Source organism: Vombatus ursinus, unplaced genomic scaffold (assembly GCF_900497805.2).
Source record: "Vombatus ursinus unplaced genomic scaffold, bare-nosed wombat genome assembly UNPS02014820.1, whole genome shotgun sequence".
Classification (NCBI taxonomy): domain Eukaryota; kingdom Metazoa; phylum Chordata; class Mammalia; order Diprotodontia; family Vombatidae; genus Vombatus; species Vombatus ursinus.
Genome location: NW_020954598.1, coordinates 1,951,331 through 1,972,141, shown reverse-complemented (window position 1 = coordinate 1,972,141; position 20,811 = coordinate 1,951,331). Strand labels below are relative to the sequence as shown.

The following is a 20,811-nucleotide window of genomic DNA, read 5'->3' as shown; positions in this document are numbered from 1 at the left end:
ATAGATAGCTCTTCCCCTTCTTTTAAGCAAACCCAGTCTATGACATTCCAGATAACGTCAGGGGCTAATAATTCAGTTGGGAAAAAGATTCATCACAGGGCATACTTAAATAAATGGAAAGAACTCTGGACTTAAAAGTCAGAAGACCCGGGTTAAGAGTCCCCAGTCCTGGTATTTGCTGTCTTCATGACCCAGGGCAAATCCATTAACCTCTCTGGGCTTCCATTTCCTTGTAACTAACGAAGACTAAACAAGATAATTATGTGAAAATACTTAAAAACTGTATCATTGTGCAAATATTGTTATTGATGTAATAATATGACTAACAGTATTTTATAGAAGCACTGTGGCATGGTGAATAGAGTACTGGTCTTGGAATCTGGAAGACCTGGATTCTTATTCTGCCTGGATGCACTAAAACTGTATGTTATGTACCAGTTGCCAATCTACATTGATAGATGGCACTTTCAAGTCATGAGTTCCCCATGTGTCCAGGAGAAAAAAAAAAAACGAAAACCAAAACCTAAACTCAAAGCCATGAAACTTTGGTGGATCTGCAGTCTTTTCCATGTGGGTATTCTCTCTATTGGTCTATATTGAAATCAGGGTTTTTTTAAGCTTTTTGTGTGTCTCATGAGCCTCTTGTGCAGTGTCTGGTGAAACCTTTGGACCCCTTCTTACATTCATGGCTTTAAATGCTTAAAATAAAATAAGTAGGGTTACAAGGAAAACCAATTACATGGAAATACAGCTAGTATATATGAAAATATATATTAAGAAAAAAGTTAAGAACCCTTCATCAAAACCTTCTACTCCTGTATAATTCTTGTTCAAGGTTTTCCCATAAATTCTCCACCAAAAGTCTACCCAAGATGCTGAAGACTTTTCTCTTTTTAAGGTTCTGCTGGGACCAGTGTAGGACTCAAGCTGTGTCCATATGTTATCCCTCACTTTTGCCAAATAACCAACCAAACGATCCAAGAATTCTCACAGAAGCTCAGTGAACGAAAAATGCCCCTTGTTCAGAATGTGACATATTGCTATATGTCTACTCCATTGAGTTAGTCCATCAGTATTTAGGAGAGATGCTCAAGATGAACAGTGACTAAGACTGTATTTTGGAAAGTTTACATGCCCTTTTGATCCCAAGCTGATCTCCAGCACCCCATAAAACCCTTAAAAAGAAAAGATCACTTTTCTCCTGGTGATGATGTGAATCGTGGAGCACCACATTGTCTAAAGGCTTGAAGTTATAGGTTGGCCAAGGGGAAATATTTCTGATAATGACCTGTACAGAACAAGTGGCTTAAGGGGCGTTATCCAGGAAATGTGATAATTTCTAACAATAGCTGACCACTTCTAGTACATTTAAAATGGAATTTGATTTACAAAAATTCAACTTACTAAAAGCAATGGGAATAAATGGCAGCTTCCCTGCAGACAATGCTTTCCACCTTTTCCACACCAAAACTTTTAATAGGAGCCAAGGGATACATTAATGATCTTTTATTTTTAAGGGTTTTTTTGTATGTTAGAAAGTAGCTTGGGATCAAAAAAGCATGCATACTTCCATACACTCTAGTTAGTTTTCTTCATGCTAGTCAACTGTCTGGGTTCAACTCACTGTTCTTCTTGAATGTCTTCTAGACATTGATGGACTAATTTAGTAGAGCAGATATCCAGCTTTCTGTCATGTTCTGCACAAGGCACATTTTTCATTTGTTGCCACAGCTTTCAGTGGAAATGTAACTTTTGTGTAAAGCAAAGTTCACTCTTAACTTCTTTGGAGAATGAGATTCCCTGAATAAATGAAATGGAAAAAATGAAAACACATTTATTCAGCAGTTGCTCTATGGCAAGTATGGTGCTGAGGAAAAGGACCATGCCTTCTTCAATGCTGTGCTGACCATAGTACCTTAAACTGAACCTAGTGCAAAGTAGGTGCCCAGGGAATATTTGTGGAATTAATAGAATGAAAAAAAAAAAAGGACATGAAGGTGGTTTCTGCCACTCCAAGATAGTGTTCTCTATTTTATATTTTTAAGGTAGTTTTCAGTAGTCTTTTCTTGGTCCAAAGGGAGACTGTTTTGACCTAAATTCTGGCCTTTCTCTGCTGCCTCTTATCTGACTCTGGGCCATTTTATTGCTCACAGGCTAAACCTCCCAGAAAAGGGTAAAGGAGGAGTCATGGAAATGAATCCCTTTGCCTCTTGTTAAAAGCTTTGGTGTAGAAGAAGGGGAAAATATTATCTTCAGGGAGGTTGCTGCTTATCCCTTTAGCTTTGAGTAAATGAGAATGAGCCGCTTCTTAACCGGAATCATTCCAAAATGCCTGGAATCTACAGCAAGTCAAGAGGGCTATTTCAGGTGACCACACTGGGGGAGTTCATTGGCCCTGGGATGCTTGGCTTATGGGAATAATAATAATAATAATTTTCTTAGTGCCTGACAGTTTGTGAAGTACCTTACTCATAACAACTCAAAGTATTGTTACTTAACATAACAACTCAAGTATTGTTATCCCCAATTTCCAGAGGAGGAAACTGAGGCCCACAGAAGGTAAATGACATGCCCAAGGTTATAAGTTAGTAAATATAAGAGCTGGTTCTCAAACTCAGGTTAAAGCCAGGGGCCTTTTCAGAATAGGCTCTTCTTGTAAATTCATTGTACTTCAATCACTTTTACTTACTTAGTCGCCTTTCCAGGCACATACGCCCAGACTTGTAATGACAATAGCTGCTTTTTTTTTTTTTTTAAATAGTACTTACCTCCAGAGACCATTTCATTTGAGCCTTATAGCAACCCTTACTTAGCTCCATTTTACAGATGAAGATACTGAGGCTCAGTGGGCCTCATGCTCATGATCACACACAGCTAGTGTCAGAAGCAGGGTGTAAAGCCCAGGCTCTCCCCGTGGTGTTGCTGTGACTCCTATGATAACTGTCGAGAGAGGGAAAGACCTGATATCCGGTTTTCGATGTGGATGGCATGAGCCCCTGTTTAGGCATCCAACTTATTTTGGACGGTAAGACTAGTACAGATGAAATGATGATAATAGCTGACGGTCGTATTGCGCTTTAACATTTGAAAGACTTCCTTTACACATAGTATCTTGCCCTATGGGGCAGATGCTATTATTATTCCCATTTAGCAATTAGAGAAACTGAGGCAGACAACAGTGAAGCAGTGTACCCTGGGCTTTGTTCTAGTATGTGTACATGGCAGGATTCAAACCCAAGCCTTTCTGACTCCGAAGTTCCTCATTCTTTTTATTACACTGTGATTATAGAATAATCCATAATGGTATAATTAAATACTAAAATGAATGGTGCTGAATCGAGGTTCATTAGGAGAAAAGAGAGAGCTTCATGGACTGGAACAGTCAGCAGCCTCAGGGAAAGGGGGGAGGGGGGAAGGGGAAGGAAACAAGCATTCATTTAATACCTACTAGGTTTGCCTGGAGAAGGAAATGGCAAACCACTCCAGTATCTTTGCCAAGCTAAAGTCCACGGGGTCAGGAAGAGTTGGATATGACTGAATGACAACAACATTGTGCCCAGGCACTGTGCTAAGTGCTTTATAAATATTATCTTACAACAACCTTGGGAAGTAGGTGCTGTTATTATCCCCGCTTGACAGCTGGGGAAACTGAAGTAGGCAGTGGTGAAATGACTCTCTCAGAGTCACCCCTTCTAGTAAGTGCCTGAGGCCAGACTTGAACTCAGGTCTGTCCAACTCCAGGCCTAGGCACTCTATCTGTTATGCCACCAGCTACCTCTAGAAGAGGAGGGTTCTCTCTGGGACTTAAGGGTGGCATAGGACTTGTCTGCGTGAAAAGGGGTCAGGAGAGCCCTATGGGGCGGGGAAGGAAGAACAGCTTAATTAGAGGCACAGAGATGAAATGAAAGTGGTAGAGACTGAGGCCTTTCTAGAGTTAATGATTAACCCTGAGGAAAGGAAAAATGGGGCCAGATACTAGAAGACCTTGAATGCTGGCTCAGAAGGGTTGGCTTGATTTAATTTAATTACCACCAACAGTGAGGTTGGTGAAAGGCAGAAGTTGACTAGCCAACTTATATTCAGAGACATCTATGACCCTGAGATGTACGGTCACTGGTTGCCTTTATGACAGGAGGGCAATTTCTTGGTGGAGTGTGTGTGGGGTGGGGTGGAGGGGATGCAGGTATACCTCAGCTGAGCTGTTTGTATTTTGATGGCAGACACACCCAGGTAGTATCCCCACATCTAGTTGTTCCAGTTTGAGTTTCTACAACTCAACGCCGTATAGAAGGAGTCTACTCTGGGCTTTATCGCTCACTAGCCATGGGGGACCTTTGGTAAATCACTTCCTCTTTTCTGGTCCTCAGGTTCCCTATCTGTAAAATGTCCCAGATGATCCCTGAGGTCCCAGACCAGTCAACAGTTCTGTGCTCCACCTTCAGGCTGGCGACCTTAGCCTTTGGGCCCTGGCCAGGGTCTCCCAGTTAGCCTGGGCTCACTCTGCTTTAGTTGGGGGTGGGTAGGCTGGGGCAGGAGGACAGGGAATGGGGGTCCTGCCTTTCTTCCTGGGCTCCTCTGATGGGGATTCTAGCCATGCTCTTTCTGCCTTTTCACAGTTGTGAGTCTGTCAGCATTTTAATTACAGCTCCCTTCTTTCAATGGTTTACAACTCAACCATAAAAATGTGCCCTGAGCTAAAACTTGGCACCTGTGAGTGATTTACTCCTGTGCTCATTTCTATATTTGGTGCCATTGAAAACCCAGTGGCCAACTCTTTAGAGTCAAAGGGGAAAAAAAGGCATTTTTAGGGTTTAGAATGGATGAATTTTCAAGTAATTTTTTTTTTGGAGATATCTTTCTATGGTTAAGAAAAATTCCAAAAAGTTTAAAAAAATTTAAGATGACTCAGTGTTTTAGAAGGAACCTTGGACGTCATTTAATCCCCCCTCTCCTCATATAAATAAGGAAACAGACACAGAGGAGTTTAGTGATTTGCCCAGGGTCACACAGGTAGGAGCCCTAAGGCAGGAATCCAGATCCTCTGACCCAAGGTACAAAGCTTGCTCTGCTATACTAGATTAGCTGGTTACCCCTTTGTTGAGAGAAGGTGCCACCCTCTCCTCATAATTGGTTTATTTGCAAGATTTTTTTTGTAAGTTATTTTTGCAAATTATTATTTGCAAGTGCCCCTCATCCCCTTGGGCTGTGTTTTTAGCCAGAGTTGCTCTGCTGTTAATTTATTAGTTGGTCAGAGAGGCTTACTAGGATGTTCAGTACAATTTCTTCTCTGAGAGCTAATTCTCTCTGGGTTTGGAAACCCGAGCTAACCCTGCATTCGGATCCTCCCGTGTAGTCAGCTAAAAAAGTCAGATCTGAATGGGGACTCCCCCATGACTCAATCCTTTTTTAGTCTTCTGAAAGAGTAGGGCCCCCAGGCCTCCAGCCTCTTCTTGGAATGAAGGTTCTCTAGCCAAAAGGGTAAGGGGCAGACTACGGAGCAGTCTCCCCCCAATCATTACCTCGGGGCAAAGGGGTAGTGGTTCATCAAGATTCTCCCCTCTCTCTACCCCACCTCACAGTCCCCACCCAACTCGTAGCTGGAAATGGGGAGGAAGGAGGGAGATAACCGAGGGTGGTTCCTAACGCTGGGCTGGAAAGTAAAAGGATTCCACCAGAAACAGGAAAGATGATATTAGGAAACTGGCCTCTGGGAGCCTGACTCCTGGGGGAGGGGGGGCAGGATGGAAGCTGATCCCAGCTCCCAGGATGGCTAAACTGGTCACTGGGATACCAGCTTCCTTTCTCCAGATATGTAATAGAAAAGAGGATTTGGATCCCTTTGGGAAGGAGGGAGGGGCTGAATTCTGATTTGGGAGTCATTTGGCCTTTGTGGGGGAAAAGAAATGAGGGGTCACGATTGGGAGGATTAAAAACTCCTCTCTTACAACTGGCCAGCACCATTAGGCCTTCACTCATTCATTCATTCATTTATTCAACAAATAGTAATTGAGTGCCTTTGGTATGTAAAACCTCGAGCTAGGTGCTGAGGGGGCCACAAAGATGAGCCGTGATTCAGCTCTGGCCAAGGAGAGAGAAATGCTTCTTGTCCCATTTTCCTTCGAGCTTCTCAGAATCAGTCTCTGGCCAGGACCAGTGAAAATTCAAGAGGGTGAGGGTTCTTATGGATTGAAGCTGGATTGAGGACGTGGCATTCGACAACCGTGGCTGAAATGGGTCAATTACTCAGGTGCAGAAATTGGTTCTTAAGGTGGCTAAAAGAGGGTGCAGCCTGTGATACTACCAGAGTCAAGACTCGTTAAAAAGAAGTAACAGAGAGAGAGAGAGAGAGAGAGAGAGAGACAGGACCCATGGGAACAAAAGTGGGGTGGGGGTGGGGGATGGGTGGGAATCCCCAGCCACTGAGACAAAAGCCAGAAAATTCCTCTGGTCTAAACGATCCAGGCTGGCCACCTGCACTGATTGATTCGGTAGATAACTGCTCAGTTCTCCAATTGTAGATAGTACTTTTCTTTGGAGGATTCTCTGAGGGTACCCTCAGGAGATGTGCCAGGCCTTTGGTGCCAGAAGAGAATTCAGTCTGGGATTTTGTAAATCCTTTGAGGCAAGGAGAGGCCGTACCAAAAGCTTCTTCTTCCTGGCTTCCCTGCCCTGACAACTAGGGCCTCTGGGATAATTGAGATACTTGCCTCAAATTCAACTCAGTTCACTTCCTTTCACTAAATTTTTGCTGAGCGGCTACTGTATCCTCAGCACTGTACCAGGCCACTTGAGACTTACAGGACAAATACTCTGACTTTAAGAAGTTTAAAGTCTCACTGAGGATGGAAGACCTGTATACATGAAACAGTTAAATTATCATAAAAGGAAAGTTGAACAGTTCCTTCCTCTGGGCCTCAGTTTCCCCATTTGTAAAATGACATGATTGGCCCAGATGATCTTATATGGGGCTCTTTTTATTTCTGACCCCCAGGATCCTATAAGAAGCACAGTATACGTCTGATATAGGCAGCTAGGTGGTATAGGAGATAGAGCACCGGTCCTGGAGTCGGGAAGACCTGAGTTCAAATCCAGCTTCAGATACTTACTAGTTGTTGACCCTGGGCAAGTAACTTAATTCCTGTTTGCCTCAGTTTCTTCATCTGTAAAATGAGGATAGTAAAAGCATCTACCTCCCAGGGTTGTTGTAAGGATCAAATGAGATATTTGTAAAATGCTTAGCACAATGCCTGTAAGTGCTATATAAATGTTAGCTATTATTATTATTATTGATGTATATGGTGCAGATCATAAGTGCTGAAGGAACCTGGAGATGGAGAGAAAGAATAGAGAAGGAAGACTTTCTAAAGGAGGTAGGTTGAATTTGAATAGGAGGAGAGGAAGGGGAAAGAGAAGGAGCAGAGACGAGAAAAGGGGGAACTCTAAGCATGTTTAGGGATCAGTGAGGGTAGGTGATCTGGTTAGAGCCGTGCATATACACACTGGGGAGTTATGGGAGCCACGTTTGGATGGGTGGGGTGAGGCAAGGCTGTGGAGGGCCTTGAATGCCAGACAGACTAGTTAGGATTTGATCCTAGAGGTGGTGGGGGTGGGGTGGAGAGTCAGTGAGTGTTTCCAGCAGCCAAGTGGCATGATGAAACTTGAATTTCCAAGGAGGACAGATTTGGGTCATGAGGTATCACTCTCCAGTTGGTGTGAAAACAGACAACAACATCATTTTCCTTGCAGACGCCGGACGGACAGACCTGAAGCAAAGCTGTCTGACTCCGGGCAATTTCCCTTGCATTCCAACCACCATGTTTGGGGATAGCTGCCGTTCCCAGCTCAGTCAAACAGGAATATTCGGCAGAAGCCATGAAGCACAGTATGACTAGAGAATGTGGCCAGAAAGAAAAACTTGAACTATTCACTGAAGGATTCTTTCCCCCCTCTTGCTTTCATCTGAATTGTCCAGAAGGAACACACCTGCATCTGAATGAGGTGCAGCTTTGGGTGGGGAGGGATTGACAAGGAGAAATGTGGAAGCTCTGGGATAGGAAGGATGATGATAAGAGCAGTTCCCATTTCTGCAGCGTTTTCCAGGCTTCAGGAACTCTTTCTTCTCACTGGCCCCAGGGAGCAGGTAGAGCCAGGAAGACTGAGGTCTAGAGAGGTGAGACAATTTGTCCCAGGTTGGAACCTCAACTCAGATCTTCTGACCTGGGCCAGGGCTTTGCTGCTCTGAGCCTAAAGCATGTGGGAGCAGCCCAGTGACACACTCTTGTGACCTGAGCGAGGTCTTGTCCACTGGGCTGTGGCCCCAGGGACTGCTGCCCAAGTTGAGGCAGGGAAGGGCAGTGAAAAAAAAGTGCCGGGCAAGAAGACCATAAAAACCCAGGTTTATGGGTTTTTGTGTGTCTGTACCAGTTACTGCCTGTGTGATTGAGCAAGGTTGTCCTCCTCCTCCTCATCATCATTATTATTGATATTTGTGGTGCAGATCATAAGTGCTAAAGGAATCTGGAAATGGAGAGAAAGAATAGTGAAGGAAGGCTTTCTAAAGGAGGTAGGCTGAATTTGCATAGGAGGAGAGGATGGGGAAAGGACTTGCTGAGCCTTCGTTTCTTCAGTAGTAAAATGAAAAGGTTGGATTCAATGATTACTGAAGTTCCTCCCAAATCAAAATCTGAGATCCCAGGGCTTGACTTTGGGCAAAGCAACTCCTGTGTTAGGGCCTCAGTTTTCCTATCTGAAAAATGAAGAGGCTGGACACTAGATAGTCTTTAAGGTCCAGTAGAAGTTTCATACAACTCACTTTTCAACACTCTTAAGTGACAAAGATATTTGGACATTCGTCTTCCTAAGGGCCCCTAACCACTACAGCCTGGGTGGTTCTTGTGTGCATTCTTGACTTTGCCTTGAGGCCCATAGCCATCTTTGAGGCCAAGCAAGAGGCTTCTATGCCCCAAAGCAATAATATCTAGGTCTTTCCTAGACTATCTCAGGCCTCTAAATCCTTGTGGTCCAGCCTGGTCACCTATAGCCTTCTTTCCAATGTTTTTTTCTTCTTGGTAAAGGTACAAAATTCTTTCATAAAAGCAAAGGTCCATCTTTTCAATACTAACATTTTACCATTTTTCTAGAGCACCACTGCTTCCAAAGAACTAAAGGTGTGTGTTATACAAAGGACAATGGTGAGGGGCATGGTGGGTGAGCAGGTTGTGGCCCATAGCCCATAAGTAACTCTAAAGAACAGGATCACATCAAAGGATTGTACAACAGGAAAAGAAGTGGACAGCCAGAATGTTCCCCTGGTACCCTCAAGAAAGTCAGGCCTCTAGCATGTTGGCAGACCCCGGTGGCAGACTTTTGGATGGATGTAGAGAAGAGCTGCATAGAATGGGAAGGGAGGGATGGATTGTCATCTGCAATACCCAAAACACAGTTTTGGGCAAACTCCCAAATCAATGAAAGATCACAGTTCTGGTTGAGTTTGAGTATTTAAAGATGATCACCATGGGATAGCTGGTCCCCAGTTTCTTTTCTTTCCGGCTTGGTTGTATATCAGAAAGAACCCTGGATTCAAAGTCAGAGGAATTCTGGCTCTGCTACCTGTAACTGTGTGAAAAATCACCTTTCTCCTCTGGACTTCATCTTCTTCATCTGCAAGATGAGGGCTTTGGACCAGATAATTTCTGAATCCCATGGTCCTCTGATTCTCTCTGATATCTCTAAGTCTGGCCACAGTTAATCCACTCAGAACTCCCTCCCATCTGGTCATTCAGTGGTCCTTAGCCCACTTCCCTTCTCACCTGGGACCCCTCCCCTCAACTCTTCCTCCCTTGTCCTCTTTCCTGTTTCCTGTCTGCCCTACCATCAGTCTCCTACTAACCAACATGGCCCAGGGTGGGTAGGGATGACTACTCCCTTCCCTAGTACCCTATTACTGGTGACTGGATTAAAGTGAACACTAGGCTTGGATTAAAGAGACCAGAGCCTCAGTCTGGTATATGACATGGGGCAAGCCAGTTAATCTCACTTTGTTCTGGTGGCCGCAAGTATAAATAGGTTGCAGTAATTCCATTTTCCTCTTTGGACTTTTTGTGACTCCAAGGAAGAAATACTTTAGCTCTTAGGAGAAAAAATATAACAATCCATTGTAATTATCATTATCCTTATCACCAGCATCATCATTATTAAGGCATTATGGGTCAGGAAGTCCTGGGTTCAAGTCTCAACTGTCTGTGTGATGGTGGGTGAGATGCTTAACCTCTCTTTGCTCTGTAGGCAATTCTCTAGGGCTAAAGATTGTAGCCAACTCATATTGGTGGGGGGAGTTTTTCTCATCCAGATGGCCCAGTTCTGCATATAGTTGAAGTTTGGGGTTATCTCTGAGCAATATTTAAGTCTCTTATTCCTATCCCTTCCCAAATCGTATTTAATAATTACTAAACCCAATGGGATAGCCTCTTGCTAGAGCTGCTACTGAGACTGTGACATGCATATTCTCCTAGCTCTGCTCCTGACCCAGTAGAAGCTGGAATGCTACAAGGTAGAGGGCACAAGGGAAAAGGGCAGGAACCAGAGGGCCCAAATAATCCTAACCCTGATTAGTGGCCGCCATTTTGAGAGCACTGCTTTGTAAAGGTTGTCTCAGCTGATTCACACAATCACCTTGGGAGGTATTATAACCCTCCTGTTACCCATGGAGAACTGAGGCTCTCCAGAGGCTAAGAGATGTGTTTGACAGTCACACAGTAAGTCAGAGGCAGGATTCCAACCTCCACCTTCCTGATTCTTAAATCCAGTGAGAAGCAGCCTGATATGGATAGTGGGTAAGTCACCAGACCTGTAGTCAGGATCCCTGAGTGCAAATCCTGTCTTAGACATTTACTAGTTGTGTCTCCCTGGGGCAAGTCATTTAGCATCAATTTTCTCATCTGTGAGATAAATAGATTGGACACCGTAGGCACTAAGGTCTCCAAATCTCTGGCAGGCTCCCTCCCTAGACAAGCTGAGCTATTCTTACTCAAATCCCTTGGTGAGAAATCTCAGAAAGAAAGAACACACCGCATTCTGCTTTAAGATGATTTGGCATGTAATCTGCAGTACAAAACCAATAAATTAAGAGGGAAATGATTAACCTCATAAAACGATTCTCCGTCTCACAGATGAGCTCATAGATCCTAGGTCTAGAGATGACCTCAGAGGCAATTTGATCCAATCCTCTTATTTTACAGATCTTGAAGAAATTGAGGCCTAGGGACATTGTGGCTTGTCCAAGGTCACGCAATTAGTGTCAGAAGGGAAATTTTGAACACAGGTCCTCTGACTCGAGAGACATTGCTCTCCCTTCAAAGTCCCTTTAAATAAAGGCTATACCAGTGCATCTAAGTATTCAATTCAGTAAACATTTAAGTGCCTATTATATGCCAGACACCCTACTAAGCTCTGGGGATACAAAAAGAGCAAAACATAATTCCTGTCCTTGAGGAGCTTACAATCTAATATTGTGCAAACAAATGTATACAAGGCAAGCTACATACTGCATAAATGGGAAGTAAGAGAGGGAAAGCACTGGAATTAAAAGGCATTAGGGAAAATATTTGAGGAATAGCACTGGTCTAGAGTAGAATGCATGCTGGGCTTGGAGTAGGGAGAGTGGTATTAGCTGTGAGAGTGTGGACAAGTTGTGTGATTGCTCCAAGCCTCAGTTTCTTCTTCTGTTAAATGGTAAAATGCTAATATTCATGTCACTGTGAGGAAAAGCACTTTATGAATCTTAGAGTGCCCAGAAAATGTAAGTGATCGATCCCTGGGTTTCTTTTGGTGAGGAGCCTCTCCCTGCCCTCCTTCCCACTGATGCTGCCCCCAGTTTATCCTGCCTATCTCTTATTTTTGCAGAGCTATTTGCAAGTTGTCCCTCCCATTAGTCTGTGAGCTCCTTCAGAGAGGGGACTGTTTTTTTTTTTTTTAACCTTTCTTTGTATCCCCAGAGCTTAGCATGGAGCCTGGCAATGGTTGGCATTTAATAAATGCTTATTAACCAACTGGCTCTTTGACAAAGGGGCTGGGTGCAGGGGTGGGGTGAGCAGCAAAGATAGTTTTAAAGCTCAAGTGTCAGCTCATTTCATAACCAGCCTAGTTACTGAATCTGAAATGAGAATACATGTACACTGTAAGGCAGAATTTAATTTACATGAATCTGATTTCCCCAGAACTTGATAGACCTGTGGCTGTTGTGGACAGTGAGGGGTTTCCGTGCTCCAAGGGTCCTCTGGTCCAGGGATGCATTCCAAGCTGGTAATCTCCATCCCCCCCAGCCCACCCTCCCTTCCAATTCAGGACCACTTATATTTCTCTGGTTTGGGACACACAACTCACTGGTTAGACTGTTGGGAAAAAGCAGCAAACCAACCCAAGTGTGATAGTATCTATTCTGGGGATGAGCCAGGAAGTCATCTCCCGGCCAAGTGTTTCTCAAGGCCGCTCCTCAGCTCTCGGCATGGAGGATGCCTGGGGGCTCACTCTGGTATATTGTTGGTACTCCCTAGGTGAAATGTCAAGGGGAGGACAGTTTCCTCCTTCCTTCCAAGGGTGTGAAAACTCCCTTCTTCCACTTCCTCTGTTCCTGGTACTGGGCAGAAGTGGACAGAGAGGTGGGGAGCTGAGTTCAGGGATACCATTAAGTGTTTGGAGTCATGGAATTTTTCACAGCTGGAAGGGACCTTGAGTATCCAGACTGACTCACTCATTTAACACATGGTGAAATGAGGCTTAGGGTGGTAAAGTTACTTCCAAGGTCACACAGTGAATAGCAGAGATGGAACGAGAACCTTGACCTTTTGGCTCTGAGCCCCTACAGGCTTCCCCTTCAATCCTCCAAGTATTTCTGTGTGGTCTTCACTGTGTATGGGAGAACCAGCTCTGAGAGTAGGTGAGGAGACAGAGAATTGTGTTTACCTCAGGTAGTAAGCTAGACTTAAATGTGGGGCAAGAACTGGGCCAACTCGAGCAGAAATGAGGCAAAGAAGGTGAGATAAATCAGAGATACAAAAGCGGGCCAGCTGCAGTGTGAGGCCAGGAAGCCAGTGGTCTCAGACCAGGGGTCAGCATGGAGGGAAAGATCAAAATGTAGCATTGTGCCCCAAGTCCAGGCAGGGAGGAAGGCAGTTGGAAAGCAGGTGCCCAGGTAAGGATCATCGCACTGTTTTATAGGTGAGACAATAGAAGCCCTGCTAAGAGAAGTGACTTATCCAAGGTCACACAGGTATGAAAGAGGGAAGAGCAAGGGTTTGAATAATAGAACTGCAAAGGAACCTAGAGGTAATTTATTTCAATCTCTTCATTTTACAGATGAAGAAACTGAGGCTCAGAGAGGTTGTGACTTGACATTTAGCAGCTGTGTCACCCTGGGCAAGAAACCCTCTCTGTTCCTCACTTCCCTCATCTGTAGAAAGGAGATCATAATAGCACCTACCTCTCAGGGTTGTTTTAAGGATCAAATGAATAAACATATAAAAGTACTTTGCAAACCTTAAAGCACTTTATAAATGCTAGTTGTTTATTATTATTATTATTGTTGTTGTTATTGTTATTATTAGCTAAAGTCATATGGGTAGTAAGCATCGGAACTGAGACTTAAACCCAGGGTTTCTAATTCCAAATTCATTGCTCTTTCCATCATACCCAGTGAGATTGAACAACAGGTGTGGGCTACATTAACAATAGTGAGAAAAGAAATAATTTGATATCATGCCAACCCTTTGTCTGAACCAAAGAAACCTGACTCTTCTGTATAAAGGTAAGGGACCGGAGCAATGCGCTTTTAGTCTGCACGGCCTTGGTTCAGATCCTGCTCCTGATACCATGGACAAGTCTAGCTGCTCACTGAGAGTCAGGTGCCTTGCTAAGACCTACAGGAAGGCAGATTTATCTCTGGTGACATTGAGCAAATCAGTTCCCCTTTTTATTCCTCGGGCATCTCCCTCTAAATTATTTACAATTGTGGAGTACTTTTTAAGAGGGAGTTTCTGTCCTTGTAGCAGACCTGGGTCTTGCAAAAAAAGACAAGCATCCTCATCCTCATCCTCATCATCAGCATCATCACCCTAGCTTGCCTTATGGTTACTGAGGGCTCTCATGGGCACTCTTTCACTTGACCAAAGTCATCCTCAGAGGTAGGACGTGCAAGGATTATCGTCCCCATTGTTTGGATGAGGAAACTGGGCCCAGAAGTGCCTTAACCAAAGCCGAAATTACTCTAGGAAGCAGCGGAGGAACAAGGATTTAAATTCCTATCTTCTGACTCCCAAGCGTGACGGACTTTTTGCTGTGCTTCATTGCCTTTTGCCTTGGATGGAGCAGACAGTGAGTGAGAGAGCAGAGGAGTCCCAGATAAGGGTGGCAGCGGTGCCACTGAATCCAAAAACTTCCCAGATGGATGAAACACTTACATTTTAATTTGGGGAGGGGGATCCTGAAGATGGAACGTGGCTCAGCATGAGAGTTTTTGGACCACTTGCCTCCTTTGATCTGAAGGAAGCCCTGGGGAGGAGCTTGCTGAGTGACCAGCCCTAGGCCTGGCCTAGATTGTATCCAGTTTAATGTCAACCCAATGAGACCACTGAGGCTTCCCAAAAGCATAGTTTGCAGGATTAGGGCTGGTGAGGCTAATGTGATTATGGTGTCCATCACTCTGTTTTCTCTGAAATGCCTGCTACATGCTGATCATGGTAACAAAGGGAGGTGGCTGCCTCGCTGGGGTGGGGGTGGGGAAAGAGGGGGTTGGAGCTCACCACCCAAGTCCAACACCAGCTCCAAGCCTCCTGGGACACCAGGCAAAGGCTCTTGTGGAAGGCAAGTGTTTGAGGAGGATTAAGTCACTTCATGCAGGTGATAAAGTGCAGAAATTCCAAAGTGTGTGTGTGTGTGTGTGTGTGTGTGTGTGTGTGAAGTTATGTTAAAACAGATTTGTAGATTAGGATCCAAGGATTAGCCGTTCATAAATAGGCTTAGGCAATTTATCTTTTTACAGGTATCAGTAAAATCATTGACCTTTACTGCTTACCCAGAATGAAATTTGAGAGCCAGCATGGCACAGTGGATGGAGAGATGTCTTGGAAGCCAGGAGGAGCCAGTTTCAAGCCTTGCCTCTGGAGCAGACTGGCTATGAAATGCTGGGGAGCCAACTTATCCTTTGGCTCTTCAGGAAACTCTAATACTGCGCATTGCAGAGAAGGTGAAGAGGGAGCAGGCCCTTGTTAAAAGGAGTTTCTTCACCCAGGAGCTCACTGTGCCTGATGAACTAATAGTTCTATTCCCTATTCCTGTCGACAGAATCATTGACATGAAGCATCCTCACGACTTATCCAGAATGAAGGCTGAGAGTCAGTCTTCAAGAGAATTTCATTCATTTTGACAGAGACACAGGTTTAGGTGGAATATTATTCCTGCTCTCGTGGAACTTAAAATCTAGTAAGGGAATATGGCACGTAAACAATAATAACCATTTCTGGGGATTTTTTTTTGCTTTCTTTGGTATAGTGATTCTCATGAGGAACTTTCTATACCAATGCTGATTGGCATATTCTGTGCAATTTGGGGTCTTGGAGAGTTGCCTGAGGGCACTGAGAAGTTATATGATTTACCTAGGGTCCTACACAACTAGTACGTGCCACAGAGAGGACTTGAACCCATGTCTTTCCCTCCCTAAGTCAGCTCTTTATCCATTGTGCCCTCCTGTCTTTCATTTAATACAAAGTGATACACAATTTAATTCAGTAGATATTTATTAAGAGGAGACTTAATTCAACAGATATTTATTATGTTGTTGTCTCATTGCTTTCAGTTGTGTCCAACTCTTTATGACCCCATTGGGGTTTTCTTGGCAAAGATACTGGAGGTTTTTGCCATTTCCTTCTCCATCTTGTTTTATAGATGAGGAAACTGAGGCAAAGAGGGTTAAGTGACTTGCCCAGGAAGATGAGTCTTCCTGACTCCATGCCCTCTATCTGATGTGTCACCTAGCTGTGTGAGGTCCTTTACTAACCTTTTGTACAGGAATGTAAAAATAGATAAGACATACCATAGATGGTACTGTTAAAGAGGTTATGTATTACAAAAGATAAAGGCATAAGATGGGAATAAGTCAAGGGCTATGTGAGATGAAAACATCATCTGAAGTCAACCTATTGACGTCCCTAATACAGTAAAAACAACTCACATTTTTACAGTTCTTTTGGAACATTATCTTGCTTGATTCTCAGAATGAGAGAATGTAAGCTCCTTGAGGGCATGGGCTTTTTTTTATTTGTTTGTTTTTTGATTGCTCTCTTTCTGTATCTCTAATACCTAGCACAGTACTTTGCACATACTAGATAATTAATAACTGCTTGTGGAATTGAATTGAACAGTGCCATGAGGTAGGCAGTGCCAGCATTACTATATCTGAACCTCCACTCCATACAGAGGTGACCCTGGGTCCTTGAAGCTTGTGCCAGCATACATAAGCCTATCAAAGTAGAGCGTCTGACTATGGACCCAGTGGTGGACTCCATAGATTACAACAGGAAGTATGGGGGAGGGGGAGAGCACTGACTCAAGAGTCGGAGAACATGAATTATCTTCCCTTGGATACTTCTGACCTTTGTGCCAGGGCCAGCTGCTCAGCATCCTTGACCCTGGCTTTCCTCATCTGTAAAGAGGCAGGTGGATCTGATGGCTTCTGAGGCCTCCTCCAGCTTTTCGTTTATGAATCTATAGTCATGCCCAGCTAAATCTGGAAAGAGGAAGGACTGGATAGCAGGAAAGTAGAAAGAAGTAGAATTAGAAGACCTTGGATGGAATAATGCCTTTGTTATTTACCACCTGTATGATGATGGAAAAGTCAATACTTCTCTGGGCCATAGTTTTCTCATCTGAAAATGAGATGATTTTACTTAGCGACCTCTCAGGACCCCTCCAGATCTAAATACTATTATTATCGTCAGGAAAAAGGCAGTCACCAAGTGACAGATTTATTTGGGGCCACAGCAACTCACAAAGAGTGTCTGGCAGGGAGAGGGGTTGTGATCTGTATCAGTGGAGGGAAATGATGAAATTATAGATTTTTTCTTAAATATTATAATCAATCAATCAGCAGATATTCATTAAATACCTACTATATCCTTAGTATTAAGTACTATGCCAGGCCCTGTGCCAAGTTCAAAGAATGAAACAATATCTACCATCAAGGGACTTATATTCTAATTGGGGAGGTAACAAGTGTATGTGTGTATGTATATGTACACACACATACACATACATGTGAATGCATGTGTAATGTGTGTATATACGCACATATATACATTCGTGTGTGTATAGCACAAATATAAATTAATAAATAAAAATGCACACAAAGTCATTACATGCAAGGTAATTTGGGAGGAGGGGCACTTGCACAGATGATGGTGTTGTCTTGAGGTTTGTCTTAAACAGAGGAGCTCTATGAAGCAGATGTTAGGAGGAGGTGTGATCCAAGCGCGTGGGATAGTGAGTGCAAAGGCATGGAGTTGAGAGGTTGAGTGTCATGTTTGAGGAACGGAGAAAAGGCCATTAGGTCAGTCTGCCCAGTTCACCAAGGGCAGGATGGGGAGAAAAGTCCAGCAAGTCTGGAAAGATAGTTTGGGGCTAGTTTGGGTAGGGTTTTTAAAAGCTGAACAGAGCATTTTCTATTTGATCCTAGGGGAAATGGAAACCATTTGAGTTGATTGAGTAGGGGAATTGCATGAGCAGATCCATGCTTATGGAAAATTATTTTCCTAGCATTGTATAGGCTGAACTGGGGTGGGGAGAGATTTGAGGCAGCGAGACGAATTAGGAGGATGTTGTGATAATCTAGGTAAAAGGGCTTGAACTAAGGTGGTAGCTGTGTGAATAGAGAGTTACCACTGGATGTGAAATGTGGTAAGGAGAGAAATGGCAAAATTTGGCAACTGATTGGACATGTAGGGTGGGGGAGAGAGTCAAGAGGACAGCATCATGCCTACACTGTGAACCTATGGGCCCATGGTAGACTGCATAGATTACAGCAGGAAGTATGGGGGAGGGAAAGAGCACTGACATGAGAGTCAGAGACTGGAAGGAAGTGGTGCTTTCCACAGAAACAGGTAAGTTTGGAAGATAGGCGGGATGGCAGGAAAAGTTATAAGCTCGGTTTTGGACATGTGGAGTTTAGGGTGGACGTCCGGCTTGAAATTTCCACGAGGTACTTAATTGGTGATGTTGGAATGAAGCTGAGGGCAGAACCTGGGCTTGAATGTATAGGTCTTGGAGTCATTTACATAAAGATAATAGTTAAACCTATGGGAACTGATGAGAAAGAGTAGACTGAGAAGAGAAGAGAGCCTAGGACATAATCTTGGGGAATACCCATAGGTAGGATGGGTGAAGTGGATGATGAACAATCATAGATGATGACGGAGAGGGAGCAGGTCCGGAGGCAGAAAGTAGAGCGGGAGAGAGTCGTGTCACAGAACACTTGAAAAGAGACAATATCCAGGAGGATGGAGGGTGGGTCAAATGTAGCAAATAGGGGAGAAGGTTTAGGACTGAGAGAAACTAATAAGAGATCACACATAAGTCTACTCTGCTGTACGAACTAAACACCAATTAACCAGAACCAAACTTAGCAGCATCTCTAATTAGCTGTTAGGAGAAAAGAAACAGACAACACAAATGTACATATTAGCAGAGTGCCTGACACACACATAGTAGGTGCTTAATAAATGTTTGCTGACTTGCATTGACTTGACTTCACCCATAGGATGCCCTAAATTGGCTTCAGAGAACAGAAGTAAAAACGCTGGGTGAAAAAGGTCATAGGCAAAGAGGTAAATGTAAAATTTGTAAAAAATGTAAAAACATGTAAAATGTAAAAAATGTAAAAACAATTAGAGTTGTCCCCAAATGGGATGGCTCACCTCTAGAGGGGAGGGAGAGGAGGAGGAAGAGGAGGAGGAGGAGGAGGAGGAGGAGGAGTTCCCAGGTGTTGGAGATCTGTGAGCAAAGGCTAAATGATCACTTGTTGGGTATTTTGCAGGGGGAATTCTTTTTTGTGTACATATTATACTTGATGGATGCAGAAGCCTTTTTTACCTTTGGCATTCTGTGATTCTGTATCACTCATTTTCACATTGATGGCTCTAGGGGCCTACAATATCCTTAGTTAACAAAGTCACATACAGCTAGACTTTGCTGATGACATTAGGTACATTGGACTCAGACATTTTTACAAGAATTTTCAACAGGTGTTGAGCTAAAAAAGGATTCTCTGGTTATCCAAATTGACCAGAATATTAAATTAACCATAGCCCATTTCCTGACCATTCTATTTAGTTGAGAATCTACTGGGGGGCAGTTAAGTGGCATAGTGGATAGTCGGTCCTAGAGTGAGGAAGACTTATCTTTCTGAGTTCAAACCTAGCCTCAGACACTCACTAGCTGTGTGACTCTGGTCAAGTCATTTAATCCTGTCTGCCTCAGTTTCCTCATCTGTAAAATGAACTGGAGAAGGAAATGACAAACCACTTCTGTGTCTTTGCTAAGAAAACCTCAGATGGGTTCACAAAGAGTTGGACATGACTGAAACAACCCAACAACAAGTATTGTGATTTGGTGTTGGATATTTGGGTTGAAAAAAATGAATATGGCATGATGTCAAGTGGTCTAGTGGAAAGAGCTTTAGATTTGGCTCTTTGGAATTGGTTCAAATCTCAGCTCTGCCACTTATTTTGTGTGTGGCCTTGATCAAATACCTTCACCCCTCTAGGCCTCATTTTCCTTATTTGTAAAGTGGAAAGGTTGGACCAGAGAAGGGGTTCTTCATCTTTTTTTGTGTCATGGACTCCTTTGGCAGTCTGGGGAAGCCTTTGGACCCTTTAGCAGAATAATATTTTGAATGCATAAAATAAAATATACAGGATTACAAAGGAAACCAGTTGTATTGAAATACAATCATCAAAATTTTTTTTAAAAACAAGAAGTTAAGATGGGATCTCAACCAACAGGTTAAAAACTCTTGGACTAGATGATGCGAAAAGTCTCTTCTAGTTTGAAGTCCTGTGATTCTACAATGCTGTAATCTCCAGGGCAAGGACTATCTTTTGCCTCTTTTTGTATCCTAGACACATAGTAGTCACTTAATATTTAGTATTTATTGACTGTGGACCTGTTCAGCCAAGGATCCCACACTTTTGAAAGTTTCACAGAAAAAATCTGAAAATAAGGTATTTGGGAAGGTTTCAGTTTATTCCTGTCTAGGGGAAGAGTAATGGATTAACTGGCATATGCCGGTCCTTTCTAGACAAAGACTTTTCTGACAGTACCCAAAAGCAGAATGACACTGGGCTGATTCTGTCCTGGCGGCCAACCCACACAACTTTGTTACCAACAAGCTGTGGAATTCAGATTTGTCACTTTAATGTCTCTGTGCCTCAGTTTCTCTGTAAAACAAGTGGATTGGACTAGATAATTGACCCTTTACCTCCCCTCGGGGTCTTTTTTTTTTTTTTAGCCCTAACATTCTATGTTCTTGGGTCCTTTGCTGCTCTGATATTCTCTCTTCTGAGGTTTAACATGCTATACTCCTGAGCTCTCATACTTGTAATCAGTGCTCTTAGGATAAATTCAGAATTAAAAGATGGAGAAAAGTCCCTATGAAATGGGAGGGTAGGGAATGATTGCAGGAGGAGTGTCTGGTCCTGTGGCTTCATTTAAATGACTGTGCTCTCTCTCTCTCTCTCTCTCTCTCTCTCTCTCTCTCTCTCTCTCTCT

The 20,811-nt window shown here is 43.5% G+C and overlaps 1 protein-coding gene across 1 annotated transcript in view; it reads left to right on the top strand.

Annotated features, from left to right (window-relative positions):
• WNT7A (Wnt family member 7A) overlaps positions 1-20,811 on the top strand; it is an 82,962-nt gene that overhangs the window by 61,493 nt on the left and 658 nt on the right. The gene's annotated exons all lie outside the window — the stretch shown is intronic.